Genomic DNA, 12454 nt, shown 5'->3' with positions numbered 1-12454 from the left:
GTCACAAATGTACAACTAGGAAACATTTCAAGTTAAGTTTGGGCAGGCTGTCATCATGCTTTAGCGTACGTATCGCACGCTAGTGCATGGTGCGACGCATTTTGAATTCAATGCTCCTCAACGCAACGGTAAAGCGCTTTCATGCACTTTTGACTAGTGATGAGGTTTGCGCAGTTTTCCCGCCGTGTCGGCGATTTTGTTTTGTCACAGCGCATTTCTGTTACTAAACGCAAATATGTTTTGCTGTGCCCTAACCAAAACCACCCCTAAACCTAACCTGTCAGTGAAGTAAAGTTTCTGCTGCTTTACTTTTGCCAAGAACAGCGAGATTAGGCGAATTTCTACCTAAATTGTGCCTAAACCAAAACCATCCCTAAACCTAACCTGTCAGAGGGCGTTGTGGAGCACGACTTAACTTGAAAATGCGTATTGGACACACGCGATAGTGAGTTCAAATCAGCGTGTCAGATACGCTTAGCCTATGCATGATGTTTGGGAAGGGCACAATTCATAAAACTCAGAAACATACAATGCTTTTTCAAAAAAGGGTTCTATGTTCCCTGCTGCATCCAAGTAGACTGCTGCCAAATTTCTAAGAGCAGGTTGTTGTTACATCTGACAGGTTAGGTTTAAGGATAGTTTTAGTCAGGGCACATACAAAAATGGATTTTAGTAAAAGTTGTCAATTCATAGTAAATATGTGGTAAATATGAAAGTAAGAGGAAAAATACTACAGGTACTGCCTTTTAATACAGACTATACAGGTATGTACAACATTATAAACATTGCTGTTGATTTCATGTTCTTCAGACGCCAATCATGCCAGCAGGGTCTACTGAAGGTCTCTGGTCACTGCGTCCTCGTCATACTGCAACAGGCACTCAGTCTCACTTCTGGGAGCTGTAGAAACAACAAATAAATTAATACTTCACCATGCACCTCATATTGACATAGCAAATATATCAATAAGCAAGTCATATTGAGCCCAACAGGGATAATCTCCTATTTCAGTCTTCTATGGTCTCATGCACTATGTCTCCCTGCCAGGATATGTAGGATGTAAGAAAATAAATCAAAACATAGCAATGCACAGCATTGAGAACTTATCTATAAAGTAGCACAAGTCATATTGCCAATGTAGGCCAGGGGTGGGGAACCTATGTCTTGAGGGCCGTTTGCGACCCTTGAGGCCGTTTTATCTGGTCCCCGATATAATTTTAATGTTATTCAGCTTCCACATAAAATATGACATATTTTGTAAAGGAACCTTAGAAAATACATTTGCAATACAATTAAGTTATATTCAGGGAAGCTGAAGAAGGTGGTGTTTGTTTAAATGTGGCTGCCTTCAATATAGGTCTAAAGTGAAGGGGAAAATCCTGGTTTGTGTTCATAGTACGGCCCTTGGAGAACTTTTACGGCCCCTCGGGTGAATTTGAATTGGCCCTTCGAATGAGAAAGGTTCCCCACCACTGACGTAGCCTATAGGTTAAGCTTACCCTCTTTCACTCTTCTGTGGTGAGACTGTGCCCATTTTGGGTTGACCTCCACACGCGTCTGTAGCACAGCACACAGGATTGCAGGACACAGCATCCTGCAGGACACTACAGAAAAAAAACAACAAAAAAAACAAGGGGAATGAATAAATTACCTGACCAGTTATTAAACAAATGAAAATTGATGTGCCAGAGCTGTGGTAAAAGTAACCTTGGGTCCAAATCATCTAGGCCTAGGGTGTGTGTGTGTGTGTGTGTGTGTGTGTGTGTGTGTGTGTGTGTGTGTGTGGTAAATCCAGTGTTCACATTATTCAGATATGAGAATTAATTAATTCATTCATTTTAACTGACATTAGTACATACCCATATCAGTGCCATTTCACCCTGCCAAGACACTGGACCTGGGTCTATTGGAGCTCTCTGCTCAGGGTGTCCTCGTTATACTGCAGCAGGCACTGTTGTTTCTATAGTTCCTAGAAGCGAGACAAATAAATAAATACTTTGCCATGCACCTCATATTGACATAGCAAATATGTCAATAAGCAAGACCTATTGAGCCCAACAGGGATAATCTTACACTATATCAGTTTTCTGTGGTCTCTTGTAAGATTGGCCCATCACCATTCTGCAGGACACTACCGTCTCCCTGCCAGGATCTGTAGGATGTAAGAAAATAAATCAAAACATAGCAATGCACAGCATTGATTACTTATCTATAAAGTAGCACAAGTCATATTGACAATGTAGGCCAGGGGTGGGGAACCTATGTCTCTAGGGCCGTTTGCGACCCTTGAGGCAGTTTTATCTGGCCCCCCGATATAATTTTAATGCTATTCAGCTTCACATGAAATATGACATATTTTGTAAAGGAATCTTAGAAAATACATTTGCAATACAATTAAGTTATATTCAGGGAACCTGAAGAAGGTGGCATTTGTTTAAATGTGGCTGCCTTCAATATAGGCCTAAAGTGAAAGGGAAAATCCTGGTTTGTGTTCATAGTACGGCCCTTGGAGGACTTTTACGGCCCCTCGGATGAATTTGAAGCGGCCCTTCGAATGAGAAACGTTCCCCGACCCTGACGTAGGCTATAGGTTAAGCTTACCCTCTTTCACTCTTCTGTGGTGAGACTGTGCCCATTTTGGGTTGACCTCCACACGCGTCTGTAGCACAGCACACAGGATTGCAGGACACAGCATCCTGCAGGACACTTCAAAAAACAAGGGGAACGAATAAATGACCTGTCCAGTTCTATAAAAAAGAATACCCTGAAAAAGAACACCCTGTTGTTTCTACAGCTCCTAGAAGCGAGACAAATAAATTAAATATTTTGCCATGCACCTCATATTGACATAGCAAATGTATCAATGAGCAAGTCATATTGGTCACAAAGAAGTTAATCTTACATTCTTTCAGTCTTCTATGGCGAGTTAGGCCTTTGTCTTCGCCATATTATGAGACAGCAGCCTGTGAAAACATGGTAAATAGAATAACCCATTAACCTTGGGTCCTAATATAATACATGGACATAAACTAGCCTACATTATTTAGACAAGGTCAGTAGACCTCCACGTGAAACAATAAGAAAAAGTGACCATACATAATTTCAATTTCTTGAAGAGGCCATCTACACTTATTTGTGCAACAAGTGCTGTTTTGAGGACCCATACTTGTAAAGGACAGGTTGCCTGTTGCAAATGGCAGGGTATTTCACATTGATTTCGGGGTGGCGTGCTCAACTTGACCACTCTGGTCGACATTGAGCTCGCGCTGATACATTGGGCTCGCGTTACTGAGAGCTGCCGCCAGAACTACTCACGGTTAGCTTTCATAATATAGAACGCAACAAGGAAGAATCGGTCGGTTTGGTGAAAGGGCAATGCGTTTCAAGGGATGTTAGCTACTCGATACATAGTAGTGACGCTACGACCAAGCTACTAGAGAATGTAATTAAACTAGTCGCTTCGCTACTGCCCAGCACTGAAAACCAACATACCCAGACGGCACACCACCAGTCTTTCCAACGTCGCCTAGATGCATTTTTGCCGCTGTAAAATACATTGGCAAGGCGTCTAAGCGTTAGTTCATCAGCGAAATGCCGAGTAGAGTCTGTCTGCGTCCTGCAAGACAGGGGCGTGTCTTGAGAAGGCGTGTCTCGAGCGGTCTGAAGGCGTGTCTCGAGCGGTCTGAAAAATGGATTACACCACAGCCCTTTGAAGCCCGTTGGAGCCATTGAAACCCATTCAAAACTTCATTTTTTCGATCTGACACAGAATATTTTTAATTTAGACCTAAAGACACACCATGGGTCCTGTTTAAAAGTTGAGAACCTCAGCTTTCCATAACTGAAAGCGGTATTTTCCTAGCAGCTACCAATCCGAAGGTAGCCTACTTTAAGTGCGGAATTACTTTTCTAAAGATAGCGTTTTGTTTCCTTGGAAACGGACGCGGTTTATGTGTTACGCACACGCTATTTGACTCGGTTTTGCACTATTATGGATGCATTTCTAATCTTGACATGTTAATGGACAATCTATGCGAATTTCATAATGTGTTTTTATGTGATATGGGAGTAAATGTGTTTACATCCCGTCTGGGATTTGTTGAAATAGCTGGCCCGCTAGTTAGCTAGCAAGTGCTAGCTCTACACTACATCATGTGTCAAAAGTGGGAAGATTTGCCGACACTCAAGGCTGTGGATATAATGAACTGGTCTGTGAATGTTTTCAAAATGTTTTGCTTTGACAAATTGCTGATATTAAACATCCAAATCCTGGTGTTTCTTTGTGTATGTTTGGGCCATTGAGACAGATCGATTGTAATATCTATTTACTTGCTAGCTAACTAGCGGACTAGCTAACAAATCCCAGACGGGCGTACTGTTAACACATTTTACTCCCATGTTCCATAAAAACGCATTTTGAAACTCGCACAGATTGTTCATTAGAATGTCAAGATTAGAAATGCATCCATAATAATGCAAAACCGAGTCAAATGACATACATTGTTTTATCGCTTCGTCAGTCTGTCTGGCTTCATCTCTGTTCCGTTTCCAAGGAAACAAAACGCTATCTTTAGAAAAGTAACCCCGCACTTAAAGTAGGCTACCTTCGGATTGGTAGATGCTGTCGGTACCTTACCTGTCTTACCTTACCTGTTCCTTCTGCCTTATCTGTCGCTTTGGGGTCCTAGCTGCGTTGCCCTGGTAACAACTGTAAACAAACGGCTGCAGTTAACTGCTCCGCTCCCTGACAGGATTTTTCATTCATTCGTGCCAATGAAACAGGAGGCCTCGATTCGTGCAGAAGATAAGGTACGTAACTGAGATATATATGTAAGAAAACTATTTAACCTCATAGACTAACCTTGTATACGGTACATTCTAACAATATATTTCTAAAGTTTTTAGTCATTCCCGTTCATTTGAAGCGTAATTCCCCCCTTAAGGTCAGATTAGACTTCAGCAACTGCGAGCGTGAAAAGTCGCGTGGGAGTGGCCACGAACCAATTTTGTATTCATGCATCTGCGAGCTCTGCGAGGTCCGAGGTCTCGTTGCCAGCCACATTTGAAATTGCGCGATTAGGCTACTTTCACTACATTGTAAGCACTGCGGTCATTATTAAGCAATGTTGCTTTCTATCCCGGTTAGCTAGGTATTTTCACACAAATTGCAAAGGCAATGCAGTGGTATCATTATTTGACATACCCAGTCTGTTTTCACGAGCAGAAAATGCAAGCATGTAAAGACAGTTGGTTCTGCCGATGTGTGTTTACATTCGGTGGAGGAACGGTAGTAAAACCGCAGGCATTGTGCCACGAGTGTTCAACTGATGCATTGTTTGTTACTTAGCTTAGCTTCGTGTATTTACACACATTTACACACAAGGCATTAATAAAGTTTTTAACAGAATACAGCTCTGCTCTCGCAAATTACTGGCATTGCGCTGCCACAAGAACAGAACAAGGAAGTAGCGAGACGACCAATCATAGTGCCTTTTTGTCTGCGTACTCCGCGTCCGTCCGACGGATAGTTAGAATTTTTTCGAGGCGCTAGACGACGGGCGCAGAGCCTCTGAGAGGGGGGCGTGGACTCGCATAGACAGAAAACGGACGGACGCAGATTCTATGCGAGCGAAGCATAAATCTAGCTTTACTGTGGCTAGTTTGGATGAGATGACTTGACCCTAGCTAGCATAACATAAATGGCAGCTAGCTCTACACTATTTCGGGCATTCGCTAACAATCAGTGTTCAGATAACTAGCGCAAACGTGCCGAGATATCTTGTTTATTATCAAAAAAACGCTTGTGTTGTGCCATGGCTTATATGGTGATGACGTTTGAGATTGTAAATTTACGGGCCACAGATGTGTCTATGGTAAGGCCGACCTGACGAGATAGCTGCCTACTGAGGTTTGATTGGATATGGACATTGTTTATTTCAGAAGGAAAATGTTTGGAGTGGAATTGTTTGGAAGACAATCTTGGGACAATTTTGCTCTTTGGGTCTTTGTGCCAACCATGCCAGCTATCGTAGGGTGCTCTGGGAACTTCTTAGATCTGTTAACTGTATCACTTACTGAAATAAGCATTTTGTTTACATAAAATCCCTTGTCATTTCACCACTAGGTTTGAAACCCAGACAGCACGAAGCATCTTGCCGACGTCAAAATCAGATCAACAGACAGGGACATCAGCCTTCTCTTGGGAATAGGCCAGATATGCCATAACAAGAAATGGTAAGTCTATCACTACATAAGATCCATAACAAAATACTCCTAGTTAAATCTTAAATGTGACCTGGTGGCATTATTGCGTGAATGCTTATGTTGCACACTCAATGAATAAGGTCCTCAAGTGTGTTGAGTTTTGCTGAGTTCGTTGTTTATTTACATTTTCCTCAGCATAACTGTACAGCTGACACTGCTGCCTTCTGTATCATAACAAAGCCTGTCACTTCCACGTTTCGTTCTTTATGTGACCGAAGTCACTGGCTACTGCACCATAGAGGGTCTCTGCACTCATTGCTGGTCCTATGATGTCATCTATTGGCGAGAACGTGCAACAGCATAATTAAACTAAAAGACAACTTCTGACAGGACAACAAAAAGACAGGGAGTGAGAATAAGGGAATAACAAAAAGACAAAAATGGGGGGGTCCACTACACTTGCATACCTGATTGTGATGCTGTCACTCATTTTCTAGTCTATATCTTGGACTGAAAAAGGATTACATTATTATGTTTTCAGGTGTTTTGCCCCTGCGGTTGTGAAGAGGATGCTGTGGAGGTGGCAGCATGAACGTGTCACACAGACATTGGCTAAACTACTCGGTAGGTACAACGAAATAAAAGAAACCACCCCCTCAACCCTGTTTATGCTGCACTGTACCTATTATAACCAGTTTTTATATAGACCATTATTTGAAATACTATGAGAGCCTTTCTGTTAGGATACTGTACAGCAGGGATGGGCAACTGGAGGCTCGGGCGCCACATGCAGCCCAACTTCTCACTTTTTAAAAAAAGAAAAAGGACAGTTTTTAACCCCCTATAAATCAATAGTGTAAGCATTCAGGTATAAATAAAGAAAAAGTGAAGTATCCTGTACATTCTCTCAAGTGCGTGGTGATGTGGCCCACTGATTGTGGTAATTAAAAATGTTGGCCCACCTTATAATGAAAGTTGCCCACCCCTGCTGTACAGCCTACAGTGATACTGAGACTTATTCCTGTCTTTATTTGCCAGGCTTCTACACTTGCCCTCAGAGTTCACATATGGTGACGTGCACAGGTGTCCAGTCAGGTTCAGACTGATGCTGGTAACAAGAGGAGAACATGCTAATTGGTAACTGAGATCCCTGCTTAACAAAAATCCACACAGCACAACAAGTAAGCCTAGTTTGTGGTATCAAATGTAAAATGGAAGTTTCATCAAAAAGTTGTAGAACACATCTGAATAAATTGCAGGCCATCAAAGTTGTGAATGGGCAGGGAAAACACAACCAGTAGGCTTATGAATTACTTTGACTCAGCACAGCAGAGCAGATGCGATGCTACCATTCCTTGGGAATATGACACAGAGGTCTTAATTGTGGAAAAAATAAATGTCAAAACGTCTATGATTCCCAAAGTCCACATGGGGTATATTCTACAAGAGGAGTATTATATTAAAATTCAGATGAGACACAACAGATACAGCTTACTTTCTTGTAGACTGAAGACAGAGGCCACTTAGATAAACTACTCTACACACACCCAGAGTGAACCCAGAAGCACAATAATAAGCCTGCAACTGGGGTGTGTTGTAACACTCATAACTGCATTACCACAAAATGTAATGCAAGACTGTAATCTAATAGTTTTGTACTGCAATGTCGCCTTGGATTTTGTCTGTTCAGATGCTGTGTTGCTGCCAGTCCACGGATGTACACGAATGGCTCACCTGGAGGAGGAGGGCGGTCAACGACATTACTCAAGTATTGACAACAAATGTGCTCTACGGTAGGTTGGTTATTACAACCCATATACAGTCCCTGGCAAAAAGTATGGAATCACCTTTCGTGGAGGACGTTCATTCAGTCGTTTTTATTTTTTAGAAATATGATGGATCACAGACCCGACTCAGAACTGAACTCATTTCAGCTGGCGGCTAACTGGTCTCATAGGAGTCCATGTTAACTGCTAGCTCGGAGGTAAAATTTACACTGCCGTTCTCAGAGAACGGTTGAAAGTACAGGAGAAAGGTAAAAGTCAGTTATTTAACTCAAGGGGATGTGTAATATGAGCTTATTTCCAAAAATGGGACAGTATCACTTTTAAATGGTCAATGGCAAGGTCCCAAGATGTTCTGTCACTGTAATCAGAGACATTTGAAGCCAAATTGATAAAGGATACCGTTTTTTCTCATTAATACTATTACTCCGAGGCTGTACGTTGTTCCAAAATCCAGAAAAAGTTTTTGAAGTGCTTGTTTGTGTGTTTGTTTTTCATGATTCCATATTTTTTTCCTCAGAGCTGAGTCATTCCATATTTTTTTTCCCTATGCATGCTCTAAAAAAGTAACTCTTACTTACTAATGGAATTACTTTTCATGATTTCTTTTGGTGTTTCTTAAGGCCAGACAGTTGCCCTTTGAAATGAGTTCAGTTCTGAGTCAGGTCTGTGATCCATCATATTTCTAAAAAATAAAAATGACTGAATGAACATCCTCCACGACAGGTGATTCCATACTTTTTGCCAGGGGCGGTAAAAACCTAACTTGCTCAGCCTCTGAGGCACATAAAAACATGAAAGTAGTTGCATTTAAAAGCCAAGACCATCATCTTGCATGAGAATGGACAGGAGTCTGCATATTGGAATGCACCCATGTCACTTTAGGCGCCTTGGACAATGCATCGTGTATGCAGCATCAGGCTAAAATGGGTTAATAACACACACACACACGCACGCACGCACGCACGCACTCTCCTCTAATCTTCTCTCTTTGCCAAACTTTAGATGACATTTCCAGCATGTCCAACTCATCAGCATCAGGGGAGATTCGGTGGAGGTGGTGCACCATCCAGGACCAGTCATGGGCCACCAAAACCTCTGCAAAATCTACACTTCTTGTGAACCCTGTAGAAGACACTACAACCACAAAACTGCTAATAAACCATCACATACTGCGTCACATCATGGTTCTCCATGTGTTACTGCACCCTCGGCACAAGTTCTTTGCTAGATTGCCATCTGGCAGATGCATCAGGACAGGAATGTAGCTACTATTTGTGATTATCTTCCCACACTCTTACTTGCTTTGCATGGCAGTGTGTCTCAATGTGTGTCAGAATGGAAGGTGTCGCACCATTGAAGTCAATGGGCAGTGGCATTGCATCAGGGTTATAGAAGCCCAGATATCCTTGATGCTTTGATGCCAGCTGTTTTTTTTTGTGATCTGGTCACCCACACTTCCCTCTTCATTGTCCCATAGATTTCCATACCACGCTTTGGTGCTTTGGTGGTATGGACATTCTAACTCACCAGAAGAAAAAAAAACCATTGAAAATGAATGGAAGGTTATGTCTGGTGATTTCTGGTAAATTAGAATGCCCATAACATCAAAGTGGCACTGGATTACTCAACCATTTGTCTCTTAAAAGATAGTTTCTGCCAATTTCAATATGCTGTTGTATAGCTCATGCTACCCTTGACTTGTCAGTAGGCTACCCGGTGATGATGGCATTCTTTTGACTCAGCTCTTTCTGAGATCTGAGCTATTCTAATGGGGGCAGACTTTGATTGTATTAAAAACCTTCTTAACATAGGCCTAATCCAAATACCATCCCAAAAGGTATCACTGTCTGTTTGCTAGTTGTCTGCTGATGTTGCATAACCTTTTGAATGTTATTGGGAATAAATGAAGATGTTTTTTTGAAATGTAAACAAACGCCTGCCCCCATTACAATGACATGGGTATGTGGAAGAGCTGTCCCTTACTCATGCACCTGTTTAACAAAATGTTATTTTTATTCAAGTAGGGGTATGCAGTGTATAATTTTTGTTTGTTTGTTTGTTTTTTTGTTGTTGTTTTTTAAAAAATATATAAATGGCACATTACTTAATACTGTAAGTTATTTCAGCTGATTTAAACTGGCATCTGGGAATTCCAAAATAAAGGTGAAATAAAACACTGGTGTCCCTGCAAGCTTCTACTTAGTTGCATTTTTAACGTTGTTATGTTATAGAGAATATAATTATTATATAATTGTTACCAGGTAAAAACGAAAAGCAAGTTAATGTAATCCAGTCACTTGCTCAGTCTGTCACAGTAGCAATATTCAGTCAATGAGTGCATTCCCTCGTATTTTGGCGTTTTGCGTGGTGTCTGTGGGGATCAAGGTAAGCAGATCGTGGAAATAGTAGGCTATAGATAGGTTATAGATGTAAAATAGTATACTGTATTAACTTACAGATGTAAAATATTTCGCGGCCAATATAAACTTAATGTACCGGTGGTCGTGTGTTACACAACGTGCTACATTAGCTTAGCAGTAAACATAGTAAATCAGGGGGTATAACAAGCCTGTGTCGAAATTCATTTCAGTACATTAAGATCGATGAATGCGACGCGATTTCAATGTTAATGTTCTGCTTCACGGTGTTTTGTTATTAAATAAAAACGAACAGTCTACCAGGAAAACTTAAAATACGATTGTTTATGAACAGGCGATAACCCGGACAGCCTCTAAAACATGGATCGTTCATTTCAGCCAATCAGGTGACAAGAGCGACAGATAAGGCAGAAGCGACAGGTAAGGTACCGACAGATGCTAGGAAAATGCCGTTTTCAGTTATGGAAAGCTGAGGTTCTCAGCTCTCATCAGCTGAGGTTCTCAGTATCTCATCATTATATGAAATACCGTTTAACAACTTTTATTCACTGTTTGAATTCGTATGGCGGCGCTAAATCCTGTTTCCTGCCACTACCGGTAGGCGTGTCTCGAGAGGGCGTGTCTCGAGTGAGAGGTGGGCGTGTCTTTAGTGGACGCAGGACGCAGCCGGACACTATTGGAAATGCCGGGCAGACGTGAAAAATGAGCAGTGGCCAGCATCTAGTTGATGAGCTAACGCAATAGCATGCTAACGGTAGCCTTTGTCTATCTTTAGGCAGGGGAAAGGCAACTGAGAACGAGCAATGTCAAACAATTTACCATCAACAAGTATAGTTAACATATTCACTGTTTCACCACAGCATTTTGTCATTACGATGCTCGCAAGTCATCAGAATTTCCTAGCGTACAGCAGCAACTAGTGTAGTCACATTGAGGGGACTTGAGCTACCAGCTATGTAAAGCGGCTGTGCCATAACTTAGCAATGGCGGATCTGTGTTCAGAGGAGCTATTCAATCGCTCTTGAGAACTGAAACTTTAAACCACAGTTGAGTAAAATGTACTTACATGTATATGAAGCCCATTTTCCGTTGGTATGTGAGGAACTTTCCCCCCATATCGCCAAGAAACTTGTAAACCACACAGACAACGCGTGGTTCTGTTCAATCAGGAAGGTGCTGTTGACCGCGGCTGATGGCTTCTTTCTTTGTGGCTTGTGTGTGGAATTCGCATTGTGCCAATTCGTTTTACTGCCACCTAAAGGCTTGGTGTAGAACTAATTTAACCAGAGACGGTCTATTTTCAACTAACTTGAACAATCCTTGCTTTAGTTCAGAATACCATTTAAAAACCAGAGTGGCCAAGCACATTGATGTTTTTCCTCAAAAGCAGCTGAGGAACCTTTTTAATTCGAAGGGTCACTTCAAAATGTATGTCCAAGAAAGATCATTCAGATGATTCTATTTTGATAGCGTAGGTTCATTTAAATGTTTATAGCACAGATCGAATTGTTTGATCAACTTAATTTCTGAGCTTATAGTATCATAATAAAATGTACTGGCAGCAAAGCTGTGGCTAGTAGAAATGTTTAATGCAGGGGTGGGGAACCTTTTTCATTCGAGGGGCCACTTCAAATTCCTACCATGGTCATAAAATCCTCCGGGGGCCGTACTATGAACACGAATCAGGATTTCCCCATAAAATTTAGGCCTATATAGACACCTTTAGGCCTATAGGCCTATAGACATATAGACATCTTTAAAGGTAGACACCTTTAAAACAGTCCCCACCTTTTCTAGGTCCCCTGAATATAGGCTAACTTAATTGCATTGGAAATGTAATTTCTAAGATTCCTGTGAAGTTGCAAAACATTAAAATGATATCAGGGGCCGGATAAAACGGCCTCAAGGGCCCTCGAGACATAGGTTCCCTACCCCTGGTTTAATGGTTAGTGATTCTGAAAAACACCACTGGGCAGCGTGAAAAAACATAGCCTACACACACACAGACACACACACACACATTTTAGTAAAAGGCCAAAAAATGCCCTAGGGCCCCCAACAATCCCGTTGCCTAGGGACCCCAAA

At 41.7% G+C, this 12454-nt stretch overlaps 2 long non-coding RNA genes across 3 annotated transcripts; one reads left to right on the top strand and one right to left on the bottom strand.

Moving 5' to 3' along the window:
- Nucleotides 1–731: 731 nt before the first annotated feature.
- LOC134461887 (uncharacterized) lies at nucleotides 732–11839 on the bottom strand. Its single transcript, XR_010037444.1, has 7 exons — nucleotides 11436–11839; nucleotides 2903–2963; nucleotides 2602–2706; nucleotides 2074–2152; nucleotides 1860–1969; nucleotides 1500–1604; nucleotides 732–900 (listed from the first exon to the last, which is right to left on the bottom strand). It is a non-coding gene; the product is annotated as an uncharacterized LOC134461887 (long non-coding RNA).
- LOC134461407 (uncharacterized) lies at nucleotides 6078–9170 on the top strand. 2 transcript variants are annotated; one of them, XR_010037276.1, is made up of 6 exons: nucleotides 6078–6234; nucleotides 6746–6828; nucleotides 7243–7341; nucleotides 7895–7997; nucleotides 8093–8188; nucleotides 8994–9170. It is a non-coding gene; the product is annotated as an uncharacterized LOC134461407 (long non-coding RNA). The 2 variants fall into 2 exon arrangements; XR_010037275.1 differs by lacking the exon at nucleotides 8093–8188 and having other exon boundaries at nucleotides 6080–6234.
- Nucleotides 11840–12454: the final 615 nt, after the last annotated feature.

This window comes from Engraulis encrasicolus, chromosome 13, assembly GCF_034702125.1.
Source record: "Engraulis encrasicolus isolate BLACKSEA-1 chromosome 13, IST_EnEncr_1.0, whole genome shotgun sequence".
Classification (NCBI taxonomy): Eukaryota; Metazoa; Chordata; class Actinopteri; order Clupeiformes; family Engraulidae; genus Engraulis; species Engraulis encrasicolus.
The sequence above is the reverse complement of the archived record's forward strand: the minus strand, read 5'-3'. Positions and strand labels throughout refer to the sequence as shown.